Source organism: Protopterus annectens, chromosome 6.part0 (genome assembly GCF_019279795.1).
Source record: "Protopterus annectens isolate FY-2018-M chromosome 6.part0, PAN1.0, whole genome shotgun sequence".
In the NCBI taxonomy this organism is placed as follows: Eukaryota; Metazoa; Chordata; order Ceratodontiformes; family Protopteridae; genus Protopterus; species Protopterus annectens.
Genome location: NC_056737.1, coordinates 1,854,862,747 through 1,854,889,508, shown reverse-complemented (window position 1 = coordinate 1,854,889,508; position 26,762 = coordinate 1,854,862,747).

Here is a 26,762-nt window from a genome sequence, read left to right as displayed (position 1 = left end):
CAACAAATGTTTTGAGATTAGACATACCTATTGAGGTGTGGAATTGCATTTTTATGCACATACAGTAGGTTGAGAAAAGATAGCTCAATTAACAACTTATATATCCTTCTAGTTTACACTACATTCCTATTAACTGCAGTTATATGTCCCTTACATGTATTACTACACTACCCAATGTCTTTATATTGTGCAATTGGATTTTGCTAGATCATTATATACATAAGCTGTATCTTACATACAAACTGTCCAAGATGCAGATGTTACTGCAACATATTTTGAGAGTTGCTCACACACACTACTGCTAAGATGGTACAGTGACAGATCTACTTTCATATAATTATTTAGATATGTTCAAGTGAAAGTATCAGTTATATGTTAACAACTCCCTACATTTCTGGCAGCACACTGCCATTTCTGGGGAACACAATACCAAACTACTCATGTGCCAGATTAACCTGTACATGCTGGCCATGAACCAACAGTTTAGGGCTGCACATATGCATACAAGATACTAGCACTCCCTTCATCCACGTTATATGGGCCTACCCAAGTGTGGGTTGACACTGCTTAGTACAACACTACTATTTGTAGAATGCAACAGTACAGCAACATATCAAAGAAAATGACACAGACGCACTCCATGAATCATACATTTATTAAAGGATTATTACACCTTTATTTATTGGGTTAAAAGACTTTTTGAAGGCTCTCTCATTTATTTTATATAACAGTACATGCAGAATAATTACTAACCTGACTCATGATGCAGCCTTTGCAGCCTATATTCATGGGCATGCTGGTTCATAGCCCGAACACCTGCAGCTGTGAAGTAAATGCAGTGATATTGAGACATACCTATCCATAGTATAGACAAGCATAGCAATTCTTAACTACTTAATACAATGGCTACTTACTCAGTAGTGGGGCATTAGGCATCGTACAGGATTCCTGGATCCACTGGTCCAGTTGATCCTTCCTACGTCGCTTCAGGTCAGAATAATGGTGCCTGACCTGTTCACCAGTCTGAAGAACACCAGTGGCACTGGTGAGATCACGGGCAAGACTGTTCCAGGCCTTCATTTTATATTGGGTACCCTGGTACTGGCCCCACAGGAGTCTTTCCTTATGATTGTGGACAAGGAGCCAAACCATTACTTTGGACTCCTGGATGCCCCAGCGTTGCACTCTAAATCAAATGCCTTCACCAACACCAGCCATGCTGACTGCAGAAGGAAGCTACAACCAGTTATAGCAAGTATTCCCACCTGTGGAGCTTAAATATGCCTCATTTTCCACACTTATGTGTGATTGGCCAGTTTTGGAAAAACTCAGCTGTAGGCATGCCTGCTTAGCTAATGTTGGCAATGTTTAAAATTCCTTTGATAGATATGTGTCTGTTGAAAGTGCATGTTGGTGAAATGCTGTCATGGCTTAGTGGTTAAGTACTGTGATAATAGTGCACAGTATCCTGAGTTCAATCCCTGTCACTGATTTTTATTTTCCTGCTGGGCAGACCTGACTGGTTAAGGTACAGTAAAGCAGGTGTGAGCATGTTTAACCGATTTTGCTCAACTTTGCCCGACTTTGCCCAATGTTGCTCAATGTTGCTCGACGTTGCGCTGGTTAGCGCGGTGTGCAGCTACGTGCAAATATGTTGCGATTGCGCTGGTTAGCGCGGTGCGCAGCTATGCACAATGGTATTTAAATATGCTCAGTAATGGTAAAATGTGCTTAGCAGTGCTTTATATTACTTAAAAAAGGGTACTTATGCCTCAGAATGCATAACCATTTCACCTTCATGTATATATATATATATATATATATATATATATATATATATATATATATATATATAAAATTCGTTCACTACTACATTTAACATTTCAATGCTTTTTACAAAACTTATACATAAAAAATGTCAGGAAATATTTTTATGTACAGATTTCCCACAGAAAATGGAACGTGCAGTAGTGGGACTCGAACCGGGAATGCCTCCTCTTTGTGCGAAAGCTCTTACCATTAAGCTATTGCTATTTTGCTTAATTTGGATATATTTTTTCTTATTATCCTCATCTGGTGTCTAAGCTGCTAACTGTAGCTAAGCAATGGGCAAACCCGTGCAAACCCGTGCAAATACAGGCAGCTATATCGGAAGAAAAAAATTCTTTTTATTTTTAATTTTGTAAGTTGTTTAACATATGGGGGAGTATAGTGTTACATTGTACACATGTGAGCGAACTCGCGTTACTTCATTGCAGGGGCGTGGATTTTTGGACTGCTCGGCAGTTCGACACGCCCCCTACACTCGTTCATGCTCCGTGTAAGCTTTAGAGTTGAGGCAGCGCACCCTCATTAATATGCATGGTGTGCTGCCATCATACTCTTACACTGGCGCTTCCGTGTAAGACTAATCTAGTCTTACATGGAAGATTAGTAAATCCAGGGGTATGTCTGACCCAGCTCTGTTAGAAATGCTACATCTAAAGATATCAAAATCATCACTCCACACCAGACGGTCCACAGATCTCAACCTCATTACCACAATCAACAGAACATGCTGGAGGGACAGGTTCATAACCCAGAGACTGCCCGTGCTCTGGAATAGACTTCCCATACATGTCAAGCAGAGCACTTCACTGGCCCTCTTCAAGAGAAATCTTCATGAGTAGATGGGAAATAGAAAGTTCACCCCAGGGATCACTCCAGTGGCTCTACTTGATAGAGGCAATGGGAACTAACATCAGGCAGCACGATGCCAGGGCACTTCTATGGGTTAGGCTTGTAAAGGCTCCAGGGCCATTAGCGTAGTACACACCTATGAACCTATAAGAAAAAAGTGCAAGAATATCTTGTTTTCTCAATATTTATAGTGTATTATGGAACAATCAATGCCTAACAAAAAAGTCAATATAAAATAAAGTTCACTTAATGCCAAAGGTTTGCTATGATACAAAGATGTTTCTATGAGGTTCCAGTATTCATTTCAGCCTTATTTTGTACTTAACATATTTCCAGAAATACTTCCAAAAAGGCTGCTGAGACAAGATTCCAGTGTCACTTTTGTATAAAAAATAATAAAAAATACCAGGAATTAAACAAGTAGTACCACTTTATTACTTTACACTAGCGCTTTCACAAATGCTTCATCAGGTGTAACTCAAATACAAAAACACACACCTTATATCCACTTCTAAAACAGTCACATGATCAGAAGCAATTAACATTTAAAGATATATAATAAAATGAAAAATACATAATAAAAAATGTTAAAAAATTTATCAAAAAATGTTATCAAAAAATGTATATATATATATATATATATATATATATATATATATATATATATATATATATATATATATATATATATATATAGCAAATGCATAAAGTTACGAAAAACTATAAAGTTATAAAAATACCTATAATAAAACTACATAAAAACACAATCTATCTATAAAGGGGTCTTTTACCTAACACTGGTTTCAAAGGAACATGGTCATTGAGTCCATGCCCAAAGTTAGCCCTTAACATCACAATCCATTTTGCTTCCATCTCTTCTGTCCTGGACCTAATGTCAACTATTCTAGCACTCTCATAGGTCCTGGACATAACTGTAAATAAGAATTTATGCTGTCCACCTACTAACTTCACATGCTTAGCTAGAGCATTGGTATCACTACATTTACCTATATGGTATATGTGCTCTCTAATTCTATCCTTAAGAGTGCAGTCTGTCTTGCCTATGTAGAAACATTTGCATACTACGCATACTGCTAAATAGACTACATGCATTGTTTCGCAGTTAGCTTGTACTCTAATATCATATATTTTACCCGTGTCTGGATTTTTTATTATTTTTTATACAAAAGTGACACTGGAATCTTGCCTCAGCAGCCTTTTTGGAAGTATTTTGTCTTTTGTTATTAGCTGCTATCGGGGTATCTGGTGCTTGGTCGTTTATTTTGTTTTATTGTCTTTTTATTGCTCGACCGTAAATACATTTTTTATTATGTATTTTTCATTTTATTATATATCTTTAAATGTTAATTGCTTCTGATCATGTGACTGTTTTAGAAGTGGATATAAGGTGTGTATTTTTGTATTTGAGTTACACCTGATGAAGCATTTGTGAAAGCGCTAGTGTAAAGTAATAAAGTGGTACTACTTGTTTAATTCCTGGTATTTTTTATTATTTTTTTATACAAAAGTGACACTGGAATCTTGCCTCAGCAGCCTTTTTGGAAGTATTTTGTCTTTTGTTATTAGCTGCTATCGAGGTATCTGGTGCTTGGTCGTTTATTTCGTTTTCTTATATTTCCAGAAATAGTTAGAGCTGTGTATATTCTGGATTCATAAATGTATTTTAAGATTATTTACTATGAAATTGTTGCATAGATGATGGAAGAGATATTAAGGAATAGAAATGCTAGCAAACTGTGCAGCCTGATCTAATTGATATGCATTATCACTAATCAATTGCACCTTGCAAGACTAGAAGTATTATGCTCTATCTGTGGGTGGTAAGGAAGGAGGGATAACACCCATGGATCTGATACTAACAACAATTCCAGTGTAAAAAGGCTATATTATTTTAGTTATATATTCACACTTCAGCAAGCAATTTTTATAGTGTGTTCCAGTTAGGTAGGGTAAAAATATCTGTAAAAGGAGATGAAAAGTAGACATTGGCATTTATTTCCTCATTGCTGAACTTGTGTCCCTCCACTACCAGCTCCCTATGTTACCATTCTTGTGAGCTGTCTTCAAATGATGCTCCCTCAGGTGTGGCTCACACTGGTAGCGTCTCACTTTCAGCAGGGTCCCTACACATGGAAGTCCACTCAGTTCTCTATAGGTTGGTTATCTGGAGTGACAGATAATGCTTCACTGCAAAACTCAATGCACCAGATGTGGAACATTCATACAGCAGGTTGTGGTGTGTTTTTCCTTATATTGGCCTTACCTCCCATTGATGCATAGGGCTGATGACATCTAGTGGGCATGCCACTACAAAAGAAAAACCCCACCTATGGGATGATGCTTCCCTCTTTGCCAATCACCTACTGCAACAATAGCTCTCTCTTCATGGTGTGTGTGTGTGTGTGTGTGTGTGTGTGTGTGTGTGTGTGTGTGTGTGTGTGTGTGTGCGTGCGTGTGTGTGTGTGTGTGTGTGTGTGTGTGTGTGTGTGTGTGTGTGTGTGTGTGTGTGTGTGTGTGTGTGTGTGTGTGGCAGTGTGCGTGTGTATGTGTGTGCATGTGTGCGTGTGTGTGTGTGTGTGTGTGTGTGTGTGTGTTTGTGTGCGTGTGTGTGTGTAAGTTTGCCTCTGTCTGTATCTCTGTGCATCTCTGATATGGAAGAAACTCTTCAGTAAACTTAAATTTAACGGGCTGTTTGTGAGTAGCATAATATTACAAGAGCACATTAGCATGTGACAGACAAAATCCCATGTATAGAAATAAGGCAGGTTTTATTATACTTAATAAATGCCCTTTACTAAATCCAACAACTTCCTAATTTACTGAGCCACTCTCAGCCCCACTGTTGTAAACTTAATAAGCATTTGTTAAGACACTGTTAAAATATCGGCTGACGTGACATTAATCTATACTTTCTCTGTGTAGATGAAAATACCAGAGTAGCAGATATCCTGTAATATAAAAACACTGTGCACTAGCCCTGTTGCCAGTATTTATCTTATTTATTTACTGTTTGTTACGATGATTAGACTAGTACACAAACCTTTTCCAGCTGTGATTCAGGGACAGAAGCAAAAACAGTTAAAGCAAGGTTAAATTATACAGTGAAAATAATATACAGATTTACAATGTATATGGGTTGCAAGACACTTTAGAATACATTCTTGCACAGTTTAATGGCTGGAAAGGATTTTTCATCAGTTCACATAGGCTGCAACACACTTCAAGTGCAAGCTTCTGCAACTGAATTGTTAAACTGGGTTTTCTCATCAAAAAGATAACCCAACTGTTACTGTAGCATAAATGTAAAAGAGCTCTCATAAGAGAGAATTAAGAGTTCAGTGGAATAAGATGAGTTTGGAAAAAAAGGAGAGTTATACCCTTAAATTAAAGTATATCTCTCACTTTGTGTTTTCAGAAAACACAAAGGCATTGGAAAATGATGTGATGTCTTACCTCTTCTTGGACCACCATAGGTTTGCAATTGCTTGAGCTTTTGGGCTAGCAGGAGCCCTTCGGTGGGACCACACATGACCGTACATTCCTAAACTTTCCAAATTCAATCATCTCTCAGTGAAATCCACATATACTCCAACTATACAAGTATATAAACCCACATGTACATAGACTCACATCACATACACTGAGATCACATAACATGGGAGAGAGAGCATATTCTCAATCACCACTATACCATAACCCCACATATCAAAGAAAAAGTACATTTCAAAAGGCTGTGTCATATACCTCAGAAAATGCATGCTAGTTTGTGTCCTCTTTCGATTTTGACACAGTTCAAGGCTTTCATCAAGCTGTTCTCTTGATCAACAGAATGGAACTCATATGTGTTTTAATATAATGCATACATACACACACTAACACACATACACACACACACACACACACACACACACACACACACACACACACACACACACACACACACACACACACTAACACACATACACACACACACTCACACAGACACATGCAAAATATGTGCATGTATGTATGCATTTTATATGCATATACACACACAAATGCACACATACATATCATATATACACATACAATATGCAGATACATAGATATAGATAGCTATAGATATAGAAAAAGAAACTTTCAGGCAGAATGACACTAGTCTAGATAGAAAGACAAAAACACAGATAGAACCAAAAACAGTTTTCCAGTCCCCTGTGTCTCTCTTCTTGTCAAATAAAGTGCCACTTTGTGCAAAACTTCACACTTTGATGACATAAAACTTCACACTTTAATGACATACAAAAGTAGATATGTCATCAAAGTGTAAAGCGTTATACAACATGGTATTTTATTTGACAAGAAGAGCAACAGAGTTGACCGTAACACTGTTTTTGGTTCATTTTGTTTTTTTTGTGCTGTCTTTATTCATTAGTAAAAACACAGATAGACTTTTAGACTGATGGGAAGTTCATTGTAGTAAACAAGCAGCCTGTTTTTTGGACTGTTGAAAGAAATCATATGTGCTTTAATATAACGCATACACACGCACATACACACACACACACACACACACACACACACACACACACACACACACACACACACACACACACACATTCACATCCACATGCACACACAGACACTCATGCAAAATATGTGTGAGTGCATGCATTTTATATACATATACACACACACAAACATGCAGACACACATATCCTACATATACACACACATACAATATAGATATAGATATAGATATAGATATAGATATAGATATAGATATAGATATAGATATAGATATAGGGGTCTACTGCTTTTGGTCGAAGCTCACTTCACGGAAAGCTCATTTGACTGAAAGCTCATTTGGTCAAATCCCATTTGATCGAAACTAGAATATAGCCCCTGCCCCACTGCAGTGTGACCCTGGAGTGAGAATATAAAAGTAGGGGGGTATGGGGGCATAGCCCCCCACATTTTGCAACTAGTTTTTACTGACGTTATATGTTTAAATGTATTTTTATTGGATATATATAATAGTGAATACACTGCTATTATGTGGGGGACTGTGCCCCCCACACCCCCCTTTATTTATATTCTCAATTCTCACTCCAGGGTCCCATTGCAGTGGGGCAGGGGCTATATCCAATTTTTGACCAAATGGGATTCGACCAAATGGGTTTTCAGTGAAATGCATTTTCAGTGAAGTGAACTGCCTGAAATCATTTTCGACCAACTGTAATTCGACCAAAAGCAGTAGACCCAGATATAGATATAGAGAGAGAACCTTTCAGGCAGAATAAGACTAGACTAGATAAGAAGATAAAAACACAGATAAATTTATAGACTGTTGGGCAGTTCATTGTAATAAACCAAGCACCCTGTTTTTGGAATGTTGATAGAAATCATAGCACTCAGAGTAAGCCCACACATATGAACAGACATACAGACTATGACCAGCAGACAGGACTGAACCCCATTCTCCAGAGCTGTGAGGCAAAAATCCTTGATCTCTAAGCCAGCATGTTGCTTTAAGTCTCCTTTTATTAGGGAGAAGAAGAAGCCTATGGTTTCAGATTACTTTAGACGAGCTCAGTCCTCTGAACAGTCTTTAAACTTTCAAGAATTGCCCATAAATAATGTCATTGGCTGTCGTTACAAATGTGACATTATGCCACAAAATGATCACATATTCATGGTAGGTTAAAATAAAATCCCGTAGCAGCACTAAGGACTGCCAACAATTCCATGGTATCAACAGTCTATTAAATAGGGATCTAGTTAGATCTCAAACTAATCATCTTGCTGTGAAACCCACACACTATCAATACATGACTGAACTTTTATTTTTCTTGAGACTTATGACAAGCTAATTTTCATCTCTCTAGTCATATCCTTCAATTAAAGTATAAACTCCATTAGAAAAAGTTGGACCCATCTGACCAGGCATCCTTCATGGATCTCTTTTAGAACATCTTATATTATCTCTCTCTGTATAAATCATATTGTTGATTGCTGAATTCTCTCCCTACCTCTGTTATATATGCCGATGATGTAATTATCACATGTGCAATGCAACATAAACATGCTGTTCACCTTCAGCTACAGAAAGACTTCAGTAACTATTTACATTAGTTCATAACCAACCTTTCAATAGTAGACTTTCATATGTGAAAAAAAAGTAAAGAGGCAAACGCTGATAGCAGTGCACTCACATTTTATTTAAAATTAGTAATGCTTCTGTTCACAACTGCAGCTTTCATTGGACTTGGTATACATTTATTAGAAACAAAACACTCAACACTTAAAAATCTTAGTATGAGCCAATAACATTAATTTGTTAACCCAAACTTTTACTAATTTAGAGCATACTATAATCACTAAATGGAACTATATTGGTTTTATGCCTCAAGCTTCATTTTATTTGTGGTGCCTCTTGCTTTGACTTTTAGTAATTTCTTACTAAACTTTCTATGACTGAACTGATACTCATTGGAACCCTGCCATTCATTCCCACCAATGGAGATCTTTTAGGTTTGTACTCTTAACTCCCAGTGGGCATGGCCTGAGTCTTTTAAAAAACGAAGTCATTGTCTCACAGTTCAAACAAATGTTCATAGTTTAGAACAATAAGTGTCACTGGAAAACTTTAAAGGGCAAATTATTCAGCATAAAGTGGCTACATTGATTCAGTTCTAGTATTAAACTGTGTTTTATAGGCCACAATAATCACAGTAAACACTGGTTCATAGGTGCATCAGTAAGTACTAGACAATCAGTCTGCAGACAATGGTCAAGCCTGGCCAAAAAAAAAAATATATATATATATATATATATATATATATATATATATATATATATATATATATATATTCAAAGGATGCCTGTAACTTCAAAGAGGGCAAGAGAAGATACAACAGGGGAGAATTTGAGGCTGTTCGTCGAATTATCTAGGCTGACTTTGAAGGTGGCAAGGGTGCTATTCTGCTTGACATGCTGTGGAAGTTATTTCCAGAACTGAGGAATATAGTTGTGCTATATACAAGGAAGTAGTCAGCACTGTGGCCACATTTTGGAGGATGTTCTACTTACCATCTACCCCAGGACGCAAGTCACATACCAACTGGTTTAATTACAGGGTGTGAGGTCTACGTTATCCTTGGGTTGTATGTTTGTTTTCCTGACGTTACAAATCCCCCATGTTTTTGTCTCATTACAGGTGCTGTCATGGCTGTGGCAACAATCTTTGTTGTGTGTTGATACTGTTTGTATTATACTAATATCATAGCTGGAGTCAATGATTATCCACAACCTGTAGTCCTTCAGGCAGTTGTTTGGACACAGGATGTGTACATCATCTGTGATGTCTATCAGTTAAGTAATGGGCAGGAAAGTGTCTAGTAGACAGCCCTGATATGCGGACATGATCACTGGACCTAAGATATAGGTCATGGCACACATTTCAACATGTTTAGATGCCACAATGTGATATAGTGGTCTACCCACTTGGTGATATAGGTGCTTATGGCCATATCTGACAGTGCTGAGTCAATACCTCATTGTGGATTTGTGTCAAATACCCTGGGCTTGTCAAGTTCAAAATGATGATAGTGTTGTCATCATGTCCTCAGTGACTGCTTTGAGGACATCTAACAGATGTAACAGACATGGTATAGCATTAAAAACTCACACAGTCTGTTGCACACAGCCAGTTTATTTTTAGTGTCCATTTAGAAAAAGTCCATGATGTTGCTCTACTTCACAGATGAGGAGATTCTGGATGTGTTTATACATGCATGCATTGGGTGCTGTCCACCCAACTCAAATGGATGCATGTTGATGTACACCCTTCTACAGGAGCATAGTCTGTGCAGTAGGTGTGTTGAAGTGTGCATTCAACCATGTCCGGAAGGAGTATGTGATGAGTCATGTTACAGGTTATCTGTGATGTCACAGCCCATTGATTCTGTGTGATAGGCCTGGATGGAGGTAAGACAGTGCATACTGGCTATCCTTATTTGGCCTAGAGTTTGAACCCAATTCCCCCACAGGTATCATTGAGAAACTCTCCCATCTGGGGATTAAACCTCATGTCACTAGATGGGTAACCAATTGGCTCACTGACAGAACACATACTGTGAAAATCGGTAAATCAACCTGTACCAGTAGAGCTGTCACCAGTGGCGTACCCCAGGGAATCTGTGCTTGGCCCTTTAGTGCTTGGAATCTATTTCTAGTCTTAGTTTAGTTCAGACTAAAGTATACTGCCTTTGACTTGCCATGTTTGCTGATTGTGGCATACTGGGTACAATAATCGAGTCCACCTATAATGATATACTACAGTAGGGGCAAACACAGACAAATGATTGGTGAGAAAGTCACACTATCTACAAATAAATGTAAAAATGTGTATTTATTTTGTCCTTCTGCAAAGTGAAATTTCTTGCTAATTACAGCATTGACAACAGTCTCACTATGCTGAAACCCAGTGATGCAAGCACTGCGAATACACATACATAACAATCTGAACTTCGACCTCCAAGAGTCCACACCGGTATTGAAAGTCTATGTTGTGCACATCATAAGTCACGCCATCATATTCAGATCTGAGGATTATATTATAGCACTGTACTCGAACCTCATCAGAGCAGTAATATAGAGTATAATATTCTGTTTTGCATGTACTTCAGCAGACACATGCAACAGCTGAAGTGACCACAGGGGTTTCTCACCAAGAAAACACAGGGCCTACAAAACATGATAAGATGAATGTGTATAGACTGAAAGCCATGTTACTGTATTCTGTATGGTATAGGATGAGGTGACTTCTGCCTGGCCTACAGGCAGGTCTCTGACTCTGTCCTGGTGGGAATAGTGCACATTCACAAATCAGATATAGCTGATGGCATCAGCAGTGTCTGGCGCTGGTGTAAAAAGCTCTCTGTAATGTCAAGCAAGTGTACACACACTATAACTATCTAAGGTACACAAACTAAAAAAATCTATATTTAAGACAAGCGCCACAGCTCAAGTCTAACTCTCACAACACTGCAGGCCAACTTATAGTGGATGACAGCACTTGATGCAAGAAAGAATATGTTGGGAGGCCTGCATGAAATGGATGTGTAGACATGTGCGACTATCAAAATACTGTCAATCCATGGGATTGGAGTGGTAACTATAGGATACACAATTCTGCTTTTCTGGATAGACACACACACGCGCACACACACACACACACACACACACACACACACACACACACACACACACACACACACACACACACACTGACATACACACAGTTGACTGCAGTGAGAAAAAAAACCCTACCTAAGTGCACAGACTACAAAACTCAGTGCCACATCAGAAGTCTTAGCATTTACAAGGCTGCAGGTCAACGTATAATGGATGACATCAGCACTGGATGTAGGAGAGAAGATGTTGGGAGGCCTGCATGAAATGGATGTGTAGGCATATGCAAGTATCAAAATACTGTCAATCCATGGGATTGGAGTGGTAACTGTAAGATACACACTTCTGCACTTCTGGCTAGACACAGACACACACACACAGTTGACTGCAGTGAGAACAGACCCCAACCTATCTATGCACATAGACAACAGAACCCTGTATTTAAGGTAAGTGGCACAGCTCAAGTCTGACTTTTACAATGCTGCAGGCCAACTTACAGTGCATGACAGCAGCACGGGATGTAGGAGAGATTTTGGGAGGCCTGCATAAAATGGATGTGTAGGCATGTGCATGAATCAAAATACTGTCAATCCATGGGATTGGAGCAGTAACTGTAGGATACACACTTCTGCTGTTCTGGCTACACACACACACACACACACACACACACACACACACACACACACACACACACACACACACACACACACAGTTGACTGCAGTGAAAACGGAACCCCTACCTAAGTACACGGACTACAGAACTCAGTAATTTATGCAAGGGTTACTAGGCTAATGGCCTAGGACCTTTACAGGCCTAGCTGCATAAAAAAGCAAGTATCCTAATTAAGCATAGTTAGATGTTCATTGTTATCAGAGTGATTTTGTGATCAGCACCGACTGCCCCTGTCCATGAGGGACATAGGTGTCACCCCTAGGTTGAATTTATAATCACCCATCCAAATATCAAATTTGCACTTCAATATGGTCATTAAGAAGCACTGCTTCACATGCAATGGGAGCCTAATACAGAAATGTGGCAATCACTGGGCGATATTTTTGTCTCTCAAGCATGTTCTGTTTATGTCACAGGCTATATTGAGATCCCTCGAGAACATTATTCTTGTCCCATTTGATTTGTGGACATCCAGGATTTACATTAGATCAGGGCCCAAGACTGCTCTCTAGGCCAGGCCCAAGTCGACTCTCAGCAGCCTGTATGATACTGAGTACACTGACAGGTCTTTCAGTCTTTCCATGTAAGTCATGTTTTTGAGGCCCTAGATTCTCTTGGTTAGAAACCTCTGTGGTCTCTCCAGTTGCTGCAGGTGTTTGTTGAGGTACATAGAGAAGGCAGCATTGTACTCAATTAGTGGTCTGATAAGGGTTGAGTACAGCAGAGCTATGATCTCCCTGGTCTTGGATGCAATGCCTTTAGTTATTAGGTGGACAATGTAAAATGTGAGTTTTACCACCATGAACATATCGTAATTGAAGCTTAGATTGCTATCAACCTGTGTTCCCAAGTCTCGCACCACTAAGTTTGAGCTTAGAGGGGTGCTGAGTATAACATAATTAGTAGGGCTACTTTTTGCTAAAGGGAACAATGAGGTATTTTCTTGCATGAAGTTTCAGTCCATGAGTTTGGCACCAATCATTTGTTTGTGTCAGGACTTTCTATAATATGTTAATATTGTTGGGGGACTCTATATGATTGTGCCAGGTTGACAGTCATCTGCAAACTTGGTAAGCCACAGACCATCTACTTTTGCCTGTACTTCAGAGAAGTAGTTTCCAAATAGTAGAGGGCGCAGCACAGATCCTTGTGGTACTCCACTGGTAACTAGTCTACTGGTGTAGGTGGACTCCCCAACTTTGACAGTGTGTGTTTTGTCAGTGAGCCAGTTGGCTACCCAACTAGTAATGTATAGGCTAATCTCCAGATGGGAGATTTTCTCTATGAAATCTGAATGGGGATTGTCTCAAAGGCCTTGGCTAAATCAAGATAGGCAGTATGTCCTGTTTTCGCTCATCTAGAGCTTTGAGGACATTATCAAAGAAGTACACTAGGTTTAATAAGCAAGATATACACTTGATAAAACCAATGGGTTGGGTCAAGAGTGTTGAAGGTCACATATCTCTCTCTCTGGATAAGGTCCATGATGAATCTTTCCATAGGCTTGCAAATAAGTCTGGTTAGACTTATGGGTCAATAGTTCCCAGGGTCACTTGATGGATGTGTAGGCATGTTCAACTGTGAAGATACTTCTAATTCTGCATGTTACCAGAATGTTGTGCATTGCATATCACACATTTGATATTAATTTATGCAGTGTAGTTGATATATTTGTGAAAATGTACTGGAGACACTAGGGTTGCAGTGCATGGGGGAGGCAACATATAGCTGCATTGTAAATATATGACATATTATTCAGTTTGTTGAGTTTCCACATGTAGTTTCATGGCATAAAGAGTGAAAATGGACAGCAAACAGCACTAATACATGTTAAATTTGACTTTGGAAACATCAGCAGTGACCAATGGATTTGTGCAAAGGTTGGCAAAGTGTTTGTGCATGTCAGATACATTTTTCCATTATTTTTCCTGTTTGCATGTAGTTAAGCAGTGGGCAAATGCGAGCCACATTGCTAAAATTATGAGAGTTAGTACTGAGTGTATGAAACACACCTGCTACTTAGCCGACTCTGTGGCAGCAAGTGTAAATGCATTGACAAATTACTGGGTTTGATTCCAGGTGTATCTAATACTTTTAAATAAGCAGTTTGGTAGTGTGGTGACATTAATTATTTATAGTACATGTTGCTGTTCATGTTGGCATAACACAGTTGGGTTAAGCAGTACTGCATGGAGGTAACTGAAACATAACAGAGCCACTCACTGTAGTTTGTCATTGGTGCACAATGCCAAAACACTGCGCAAACATAGAGAACAAAAAGTGAAGGGATCCATTGTTTTTTCTGCTACTTATGGGTGTTGTGTGTGATTGTAATTTTTGACCAGATTATAGGTGTTAAAATGGGACAGATAGCAAAGTGGCAAAATGGGGAGCAAGCAGGGGGGAAGAACAAATGGAAAGCAACACAGGAATCTGCATGAGGGAGGTAGGTAAAAACCATAGCTATCCATTTCTACAATAAAACAGTAAAAAGTGATATGTGCAGAATATTAGCTGAATTTGGACTGTCACCTCTAGAGAGACAGGGATGACAATAATGTAATTATGTTGTACAGTGAAATAGACTAAATCAAGTGTTTCAAGAAGACGTGAGCAAAACATACAGCTATGTATGGGACAATATTTTTTTTGTGGGACAGGTGCCCATTTTTCTTTTTTTAATTCAGTAAGAGAGAAATGCTGAATGATGGACATAGGTATTTTTGTGCCAGGTAAGTTGGGTAGGTGAGGAAGCAAATGCAAACAAACCAGAAAAACAAGAAAAGAGACAGGGATGGTGATGGACATAAAAGGTTGTGGGACACCATGATTGGGGTGAGGGAGGGGACAACATAGGCTCATGCCTGTCAAACATGGAGACAGTGAGAATCGAGTACTCACCCACTGGACTGTCATCACTGTCCCCTTACTCCACTGGTGGCTGGAGTACTTGACATCTTCTCTTATGGAACATGAGGGAGAGCAGTCTCTCTGTCCAGCACAGGTGGACACCAGTGGTGCGATGCATGACCCTACACACCAAACCCAGAATCTCCCAGCTGGTGATGAAATCACCACCTCTGCCATTGCACCAGCTGTGGGAGCAGTAGTACCTGAGGGCACAGCTAGTGCAGGGGCAGCTGAGGTAGTGTTGCCAGGTTGGCTCACAGATATGATGGGCATTGGTCCTGGGGCCAGTAGAGTGGGGGCAGGGTTATCCACTGGGACTGGCCTACCTCACTGTGCTGTGTAGCATTTAGTGCTTTGGTAAAGATGGATGACATGGAGGCATTCTGGTGGCACATAATACAAAATAAAAAAGAGAGATAAGGGTTGGGGTGAGAGGACAAAAGTGATAAAATTCATACCATCATATGTGACATACAATGCATTAACATAAGTATCCAACTATTTTATCTCAAGTAAGACATTTAAGTAAACATCCTAACAAATACATACTATAACTACAGACTGCTGACAGTAATTCTTGAAATGTGCATATATTGCACATGTGCATGTTCCAGTTATACAGATTACAGTTAACAACAGGGCATTTGTGCCACTTGTACAGAGTTTAATTTAATGTAAATATTATTAAAGAAATGCAGTATTGGACAGTTGTGACTGGCGGTATTTGAACCCACAGCCTCTGACTACGGTCTAATATTTGGCTCATAAAGTTGGTTTGTGCTACAGAGTTATGCATATATACATGCTTTTACAATTAAGATATGCATGTTCAATTTGCTACAACTGTATAAAAAAACAGAAAATAGTATATTTAACTTTTAAAGCTACAGTAATACGTCTCTTGTGCTGCATACATACCACTTGCTTCCCCCAGTCTCTCCATTTGAGCAGCATGAGCCTGTCTATTGAAATCATATTTGACATTAGCTGGGGAAAGAACTGAAAAGAACAGAAGGGCATTGTGCATACCAGTCTTGCCTATATTTAGCTTTCTATTACAAGTACTCTCTTATTATTATACTTGCACAGCACTGAGATATCCGCAGTCTCAAATTCAATCAACCAGTGGTAGAGGGTATCCCTTTTTTGTCTGTGTAGGTCATTAGGTCATTAAAATGATGTCTGCACTACTTTCCAGTGCATGGGATTTCAGAAGCACTGGACACAGTCTGAGCCAAATTATTCCATGCCTCAGACCTCTTCTGGGAGACAGAATAGTCCCCTTTCAGAAGCCTTTGGCTGTGGCACTTTACCAGGAGTCCAGTAAATGTCCTGGACTCCTGGACACCCCATCTCTGTGCCCTAAACTCAGCATCTTCCTCTCTAATGCCAGACATGTCTAACACCCAAACTAGAGCGATAGCAACTGATGCTTTCCTGTCAATTCTACTTATCACGTTTACTGGCAGTGCATAAACCTGAGCAATAATGTCAACATGTTTGTGAGATGTTAGGCAGAGAACAGAAGTGCAAAGGAGGGAGGAAATAAATACTTGGAATTGGAAGGTTAATTTTACACTTGGCCTTAGTTTGAGGGTTGTCTAGTGATGTAGCTTGGAAATATATATATTGGAAATTGGGAGGTAACTGTTAGGGTGAGTTAAGTTTGCAGACATGCACTAGAGTCATAAATGTCATGACCTGAAACATTTGTTTTTGCCTTTATACACTCATAAAATTGATTTTTACAGTGTAGGATTCAAACTTAGGCTTACTGGACAAATCATTTTTATCAACATTGTTGATTTTCCATCTTTGTCACAAAAGAGTCATTCAAAAATACAGGTGACAGCTTGAGGTGTTACACATGTATGTGTATGATCTAACAAGGTTCTTGTATATAGAACCAGTTGTGTATATGAGTTATGTAATTGTGAAGGCCATGGAAGTCAAGATAGCAGAATTATACTTACAGAAATATAGTAGACAGTATACCCTCAGCCATACATCTGAAAACACAATAAGGGTGTCTTATCCCTCATACATATAATTCATATCAGCTCCACTATCAAAAGTGTTATAAGTGAAAGTGAGTATAATGGGAAGTGGAACAGTAAAATGTATGGAATATCCTGTATTAGAACCCAGGGCCATGTGCATTGCAGTCCCACACTTAGAAATGTCGCCACAAGAATGTTGACATAACACTTGTCTATATTCCAGTTTTTTACTAAAAATTGCACTGTTACAACACTGATACTTGAGCTGCATCAACTTTATTACAAGCTAAGTACAAACTTGCAGTGTTATAAGATAGTACTGCATTTCATTTTTTCTGTTTTATTGTTTCATTGAATATTGTGTTAAAAATAGTACTGCATTTATCTGTTTATTTATTTGTTCACTGAAAATTGTAAGCTCTCTCTGTGTCTGCAGTTAGTTTTCCCCACCCACCCTCCATGTTCTTGTTGTGATATTAATCTTGGTGGCTTTGGACTTGACCGCGCCTTCTGTAAATTTGTGTTTGAACACTCCTCCTGGGCCCTTCTCATTTGCTCACTCAACTGAGTACAGTGAGGTCATATTTTGATTTCAGACACTCCTACCATTCCCATCTGTTCAGCCCTATCCCAGCTCTATCCTAGTCTAGTCTCATTAGCTCATCCTGCCTAATACAGAGAGAACATATCCACTTAGGCCTTGAACCTGTCTGATTGAAGACTGCTGGAACAGGGCTCAGTTCTGAGGTTTTTTATTGGTTAATTGGGTAATTTGTTTAAATCAGTTTGCTTGTTTTCTATTGTTATATATAAAAAAAAAAATTACACTTCATCTGCTTTTACTGTATTTGTGTTTCTTCCTATTTTATTACCTTATTTTGCCTCTTCTTAAAAGTACTCAATTGTGTTTATTCTGCTGCATTTATTATTTCTTGGTAGTAGCCTGATTAAATTGTAACTGTTATTCTAAGTCTTTTGATTAAAGTACTTGGGCTTCAGACCAGTTGTTTTACATTAAGAAGGTTTGCTGTCTACACTGTTGTGGAAGACCAGGTAACTTACACCCTTCTAAGTTGGGTATTGCTGATTGAAGGCTCAGTGACTGTTATTTTAAAAGTGTATTAATTCTGGTGTAAGCACTTGGGCTCCAGGCCAGTTATTTTACATTAAGAAGGTTTGTGGTCTTCACTCTTTTGAGAGGAGAGGCTAGCTTCTGCCCTTCTGAGCTGGGAATTTCTGGCCAAAAGCTTACTCAGCCTGCTTATTTGAACTGCTTTTCTGATATTGGTGCACCTTGTCTGCTGTAGCATAGACTAGATTCAGGCCTGCTGAATCTAGCTTTGTTTGTATAACATGAGCACTAATCCAGACCATCTTTTTTGGAGAAGGTTCCCCTGCACCCCAGTTGCAGGAGTGGGTGGTTAGAACTTGTCTGATTGAAGACTGCTGGAACAGGGCTCAGTTTTGAGTTTTTTTTACTGATTAATTGGGTAATTTGTTTAAATCAGTTTGCTCATTTTCTATTGTTATAAAAAAATGCACTTTATTCATCTGCTTTTACAGTAATTGTGTTTCTTCCCACTTTATTCCCTAATTTTGCTTGTGCTTCTTCTTAAAAGTACTCAGTTGTATTATTCTGCTGCAGTTAATACTGCTTGGTAGTATCCTGATTAAATTGTAACTGTTATTCTAAGCCTTTTGGTTTAAGCACTTGGGCTTCAGACCAGTTGTTTTACATTAAGAAGGTTTGTGGACTGCATTGTTGTGGCAAGACAGGTAGCTTACATTCTTCTAAGTTGGGAATTGCTGATTGAAGACTCAATGTCTGTTATTCTAAAAGCACATTAGTTCTGGTTTAAGCACTTGGGCTTCAGGCCAGTTATTTTACATTAAGAAGGTTTGTGGTCTGTATTCTTGTGGGAGGAGGGGCTAGATCCTGCCCTTCTGAGCTGGGAATTTCTGGTTAAAGGCTTATTGTGCCTGCTTATTTGAACTGTTTCTTTTTGAAATGTGTGCGCCTTGTTTGCTGTAACCCAGAAGTTATTAGTTTATTGGCCATTTTGGGTTAATTTCTGTCTCTTTCATTTCCCTGCTATAAAACCCGCATTTGAGCATTTTTTTGCACTTGTATTCAGCTCAGCAAGTGCCTGCCAGGTGTCCTGCAGAGTTCTACAGCAGCAGAGAGACAAAAGAGAGACTTTGGAGTGATTAAGTATCATTTTTCTGCATTTTCTTGCTGTCTTTAACTAATTCCGCCTAAAACGCCAATTATTTAGCGTTTCTGTGATTTAAAAAGCTTGTTTCTGCTACATATTGTAATTATTTGTTGCCTGCACTTGAACTAAGTCATTTATGTGTTTACATAATCTGTCTAACTGTTGTAGGCTAGACACTAAAGTGCGATTGCCATTTCTTTGCATTTAAAGTGTTTTTTTTATTGTATCTGCTTTATTTTTTTTTTTTTTGAAAACAAAATATGCTTGTTTCCTGCCTTTCTGAACTAGTATAGTCCAGTTTTCAGGTTATTGCTGAATTCAGGGCTGTGTTACAAGTTTCTGTGTTGCCCATACCTTACTTGAATAGAAGGAAGTTTCTCTGTTCACCTGTGAGAGAGGGGAGCTTTGAGCAGCCTATCTGTCCCTGGAGGAGTGGTTTCAGCCCAGAAGTTAGTAGTTTACTGGCCATTTTGGGCTAATTTCTATCTCTTTCATTTCCCTGCTATAAAAACCGAATTTCAGCGGTTTTCGCAGAAAACCACATTTGCGCAGTTTTGCGCACCGGGCAGTGCCGGTTAGCTAGGGTTAAACTACCCCTGGCTCCACAAAGTCTACTCTTCAATTTTTCCCTTGGAACTAGACAAACTTCCAACTTAAGCACTCAAACCATTCATTTCACAGACCAGCACTTGCTCAAAACTCATAGCAAGCACTAATTAACACTAGCACTAGACCCCCCCTATACTGTCCAGAAGAACAAGGCTCTCTGTTTGTCCCTACCAGCCAATCAGTAAAACAGCTTACTTTACCTATTCAGGCATGTCCAAAGGGCAGTTTCAGGTGTACTCTCCAGTCCAACTGGTGAATCTGGGCATTTTGAGGCAATGTTATAACTGCCTCATGTACACAGACAACCCTCTCCTCCTACCACCAAACACTAATATATGCGAGAGATGCAATTATACAGCCAAACTGGAGGCAAAGCTCTCTCAACCCAAGACTGAAACTGACAGTCAAGAGTCAAGAGGAGAAGGAAAATACTTGCAACACACCACCAGTCTCACATAGACCTACTAAACCAACACAGGCAAATAACACACATAAATACACAAAAACATACTCAGAGGCTCTAAATAAAAATCTGCAAAAGCAACAAAGACCTCCAAAGCAGACACCCAAGCAACCTCCACACCCCATCACAAACCATGAAACACATACTTCACATAATCAGTGTGCCACACAATCACAGCCCTTAAGGCAAAATAACATACCCAACACACTAGTAATAGGCGACTCTACAGTCAAGCACACTGATGTCCCACTAACTAAGCTGGACAAGGAGAAGGTTACAGTTAGCTGCCTGTTGGGCACCAGGATTCACCACATAACACAAGCACTCAGGTCACTCCAGAACAAGTACAAATATGACTCTGTCATTGTCCATGTTGGTATGAATGACCTGAGATGTACCTCCCTGAACAACATGAAAAGAGACATAGAAGAGATCTCTTATCATGTAGCCCAAGCCAGTATGACCCTGACCCTGAGTAGCATCATGCTCTCACAAAGAATGATGCCACAGTATAAAGAAAAAATGATCAATTTCAACAATTGGCTAAGTTTCTGGTGTCATTCAAAGGGGATCCAGTATCTGTCCACCTGGGATGACATGCTCAACAAGCCACATTGCTTCGCGAGAGATGGCTTGCACCTGTCTCCCTTAGGTTTTCGAATACTGACCAAGGCTTTAGACGCCCCCATAGTGCCTTTTTTAGGCAAGGCTCAAAAGACAAACCCACCACCGTAAATAGCACAAGTAACCAAATACTAAGGGTAATGCTACTCAACGCCAGAAGTCTAAACCTCAAAATGCATGCACTCGAGGCACTACTCAGTATGGAGAACATTGATATCTGTGCAGTAACAGACACCTGGTTTAAGGCTCCAGAGTGCACCCCAGCACTACCAGGCTATAACTCATACCATACTTTTTGGCCACAGAACCCAGATCTAAACACAAAAGGTAGGGGTGTATCCATATTCATCAAGGATAGCCAAACCTCCAGGTTAGTGGAACAGCACAATGCCTCAGAGATCATCCATGTGCAACTAACAATGGGCAAAACTGCAATTTCATTTGTAGCTTGCTACACATCACCCACCATGACCCAGGACCCCCATTTTGCATTTCTGGAGACACTGGAAAATATGAAGATCCTACCAAACACCCTAAAATTGGGTGATTTCAATTACCCAAACATTAACTGGGAGAACTACTCAAGTACTAACTCCCTTGCCCATCACTTCCTAGAATTTAAAAACTTGAATGCCCTGGATCAACTGGTCAACACCCCCACCAGAGGTGACAACATATTGGACCTAGTCATCACTAACATGGGTGACTGGTGTTCTACACTGGAGGTCAACCCCTCGCTGGTTAGATCAGACCATAGACTAATCACTCTGGATATCCACATTCCACCCCCACCCCCAATCAAGGAAACCACCGTGAAAAACTTTTCAAAAGCAAACTTCATGTTATGTAAGACTGAGGTGGAAAGGTTCACAGCCCCCATGCTAAAGGACAATGCTGTCCAAGTTGCTGAATCCCTTACAAAGGTACTCTATGTGCACCTGCAAGAATGCATGGATCATGCTATCCCAAGCAAAACCAAGACTCAGTCCTCCAAGAAAAGGAAACCAGACTGGCGGACCCTTGCCATAAACAAACTATACAATAGGACGAAACTAGTACAGAAAAGAGTAAAATCCCAAGAAGGAAAGACATCCCTGATTAGTATCAGCAAGAAACTATGATCCCTCATAAAATCATCCAAGGCTAGCTTCGAAAAAAAATGCCAAGGACCCCAAAGATAACCACAAAGGGTTCTTTAGCTATGTCAAGAACCTAAGTGGAAACTCTCAGATCTTCTCTGAGTTAGTGCAGAATGGCACAAAATACACTGAACTGACTGATATTGCCAACATTCTGGCAGACAGGTTTAGTGCAAACTTCACCCCCCTCTCACCCCCTAAAGGGCCCATAACCATACCAGAAGAATGTAGAGTCCCAGCAATCACTGACACACAGGTTAAAACAGCCCTATCCAAAGCCAAAAACACAGCTTCAATGGGACTGGACAGTGTCCCAGGCTGTGTCTTACATGAACTCCAAAATAAACTAACCCCTCACCTAAAAACACACTGTTCAGACTCATCCTCTCTACAGGCTACATACCCATAGAGTGGCACAAAGCAACATTTATCCAGCTCCAGAAAAGGTGGAGCCACAATGGTCCCCGGGAACTATCGCTCTATAAGCCTGACTAGCCTGGTCTGCAAGGCTATGGAGCACATCATCATGGAACTCATTAACAGTGACATTGGGAACTTCCAAACATTGGACCCCACCCAGTATGGCTTTGTTAAGGGCAGATCATGCCTCCTAAACCTGGTGGACTTCTTTGAGACAGTTACCAAGGCTTTAGACAAGGGGAAAGGAGGTCCACACATCCTACCTATACCTCGCAAAGGCTTTCAGCACCATTTCCCATTCTGGTATTATAGACAAGCCCACCAGCCTGAACATAAACCCCCTACGTCATGAGATCGGTTGCCAATTGGCTCATGGATAGAACCCACACAGTGAGAGTTGCAAGCTCTAGGCCCGACTCTAAACTGGTTACAAGTGGCGTCCCCCAGGGCTCAGTCCTGGGACCCCTCCTATTTGGTATATACTTTTCAGAGGTACAGGCAAGCACAGGAGGAATATGGCTGACCAAGTTCACAGATGACTGCAAACTGGGGGCCATAACTGACTCTCAGGCTGATACAGACATCCACCAGAAGGGTCTCACTGAGACGGATACCTGGTGTCAAAATCATGGCCTCAAGTTAAATGGCAAAAAGTGCATAGTCATTCCCTTTGGAAAAAACAAAGTACCCATGAACTACCACATATGTGGCAGTCCCCTAAATACAGAAAACGTAATAAGGGATCTGGGGACCCAAATAGATAGTAATCTCTCCTTTGATAATCATATTGCCAAGGTGGTTAGAAAATCCTTTTATGTGGCCCACCTAACACACAAAAGGGTTCGCATCTAGCACAAAAGAGGTTATTGTGCCCCTCTACTCATCACTCATCAGACCCATCATAGAGTACAATGCCCCATTTGGGATGTAACTTACAAGACACTTGCAACAGCTGGAAAGACCACAGAAGTACCTCACCAAGAGGATTACTGGCCTCAAATAGATGCCCTATGCAGCCCGACTGAAGAAACTACAGCTGTACTCGGTTGCATACCGCTTACTCAGAGGTGATCTCTACCTGACATACAAGCTCATGTCCAACCCAGAATTGATGGACATGCTCGACCTAAAAAAAAAACAAATTCCCGAGAGCCACACGCTCTAGGGATCTAAACCTCACTACAGCAATAAATAGGACTTGCTGGAGGAATAGATTCCTGTCCCAGTGAGTCCCCATGCTTTGGAACAGGATTCCAGTCTACATTAGGCAGAGCTCCTCACTAACACTCTTCAAGAGAAACCTTGACGAGTGGATGGGAAACAGAAAATGTACCCCGAGGATCACTGCAGTGGCTCTGCTGGACAGAGGCACAGGGAACTAATGGCTCTGCTGGACAGAGGCACAGGGAACTAATCTAAGGGGGCAGCGAAAGCCAGCACATTCTGGCTAGGCTTACAGATGCCCTCCGGCAGATAGCCTAGTACTTACCTATGAATCTATGAACCTATAGGTTGCACAGCCTGTACTACAACCCAGGACAATCTGCACTCCAGCCCTACACTTACAGTGGCTGCCACAGGGCTAGTTACATGATGCTTCCATAAATTCCTACTCATTCTTAAGTTCTCTGTGTTAACTGCCGTGCAACACAGCTTAGCATGTTTACTCAGTACTCAACAGAATAAATTGAATATATCCATTTTCAGTTATTAGTTGTCTAAGTCTTGTCTGCAGGTGTTGGAGAACCTTGCTAACTGCTGCACAATGCCACTATGCAAAGATGAGCAATGGAAAGCAAAAATTGCAACACTGTATTGTTTTTGACCTTTGCACTTTTACAGACACCTTACCTGCAGGTGTTCTGCAGGTGTTCTGTTTACTTACTGGGTGGGACATTTTTCTGGGTATGCACACTGCTAAGCTTCATGCAAACAAGATATGCAAAGCCAAACTTGACATTAATTTTTTCTCCATTCCCCTTGTTTGTACTAAGCCACACACTGCGCAAACATTGCCCCCCCCCCAAAAAAAGGGGAAAAGTAGTTGAAATGAGGAAAAGCAATCTATAAAATAACTTGTGTCTCTTCTGAGTCAGACAAAAATTAGAACAGGTCGGTTAAGGAGTCACACATATGTTAGAACAGGTCAGTTAATGTTAACCATCTGTGAACTGAGGGGGTGGAACTAGGAGCAAACCTTCTATTAAGGGGTAAAATGGCACCCTAGGTGAAGTAGTGCTCTGGCACCCCTTAAGCCCCACTCACACCATACATGAAACACCCCTATTTGAGCCACACCCACTGGGTCATTCCCCAAGAAAGTCACTCCAGTCATTTCCTTAAATTATTTAAATGCTTAGGAAGAAAAAGATACCTTGTAATGTGGTTAAACTGCAGCTACCTTTGCATATGTATTTTCTACTTGAAATACCAGAGCCAGATCATGGTCAAGTAGAGTCCTAGGAAGGGTAATAGACCACCACCCCAGACCAACCCCCAGCAGCAGCCCCCTCCTCAGCCATTCCAGTGTTCCATTATTTGGTTATCTCCCCAGTTACCATGCATACTGTTCTATTTGCCTCTACAATTTTGTGTCTTTCGGCTTTTCCCGGTTAGGGGTTGCCACAGCGGACCTCCGGTCCGCTAATGATTGGCAGTAGATTTTTACGTACTGGCTTGCCGGGCCTAACACACAACCTTCAATGAAGGAACGCCCATTCATGCATGTAGCTACACAGAACTGAGAATAGAACGGGCAACATCTAACTGTGAGGCGATTGCCTCTACAATTATTACAGATATTGAAATAAATAGCACAAACACAGATAGCCATTTGCTAATCAAACATTATAGTCCCACAATGAAAACAGACTTAGCACGAACAGTAAACTTCTTTGCCCTTGAAACTTACATTCATTGAAATGGCAAAACTCACATTCATTGAAACGGCATGAAAACCCACATTCATAGAAATGCATCTAGTTGGTGATGAATTAAGTTTACCTTTGGGCTGCTTTCAAAACAGACTCCTTGAACACATTTTTTAGGGCCATGCATACATGTATTTATTCTTTAATTCACTTTCCTGATTGTATTGAATTATATTCCTTGTATAATACAGTGCCACTTGTTAGAATATGTTTTAAATTTGTAGTTTTAAACATTCTTTTAATAAGCAATGAAACAAAATGTGTGAACCAATAACTACCCATTCCAGAAAATGTCAACAATAAAAGGTCACTCAAGACTTCTATCATTACAATCCACAAATATTATTCCACACGCACAATTTCTGCAGAAGAAAAATCATCTGAATTCGACATTAAAGAAATCTATAACTAATGAAGAGGTTGCTACTGGCAAACAACTTTACACATCAATGTTATCTACAAATTCAGTGCCTGCTGTACTTGAAAAATTAATTGCCTATATTACATTACAAATTAGTAAGTTGGTAATATTGCAGTAGGAAATGACTAACAAGTTCACAGTCACTAGGCATCTCATACAAAAGGTCATACTCAGGAGTGTAGAACCCCTATCCCCCTTATAATGCGCCAGATAATCAACAATCATATGGGCACTGCATATCAGCACTCCATCTACATGGTGTGGTTGTAGAATCCACAGCCTTCTGCACCAAGGCAATTATGCTACTAACACTGCTTTCAGATTTTACAACACAGTTTTGAACATTTTTCCAGTAAGTAATGAAGCAAAATGTATGACCCAATAATGACAAACCTGCCCATTTCAGAACATTTTAACCATAAATGGCCCCTCAAACTCCCTTAAACAGTATCAGTCAGTAAGCACAATCTCTGCAGAAGTAAAATT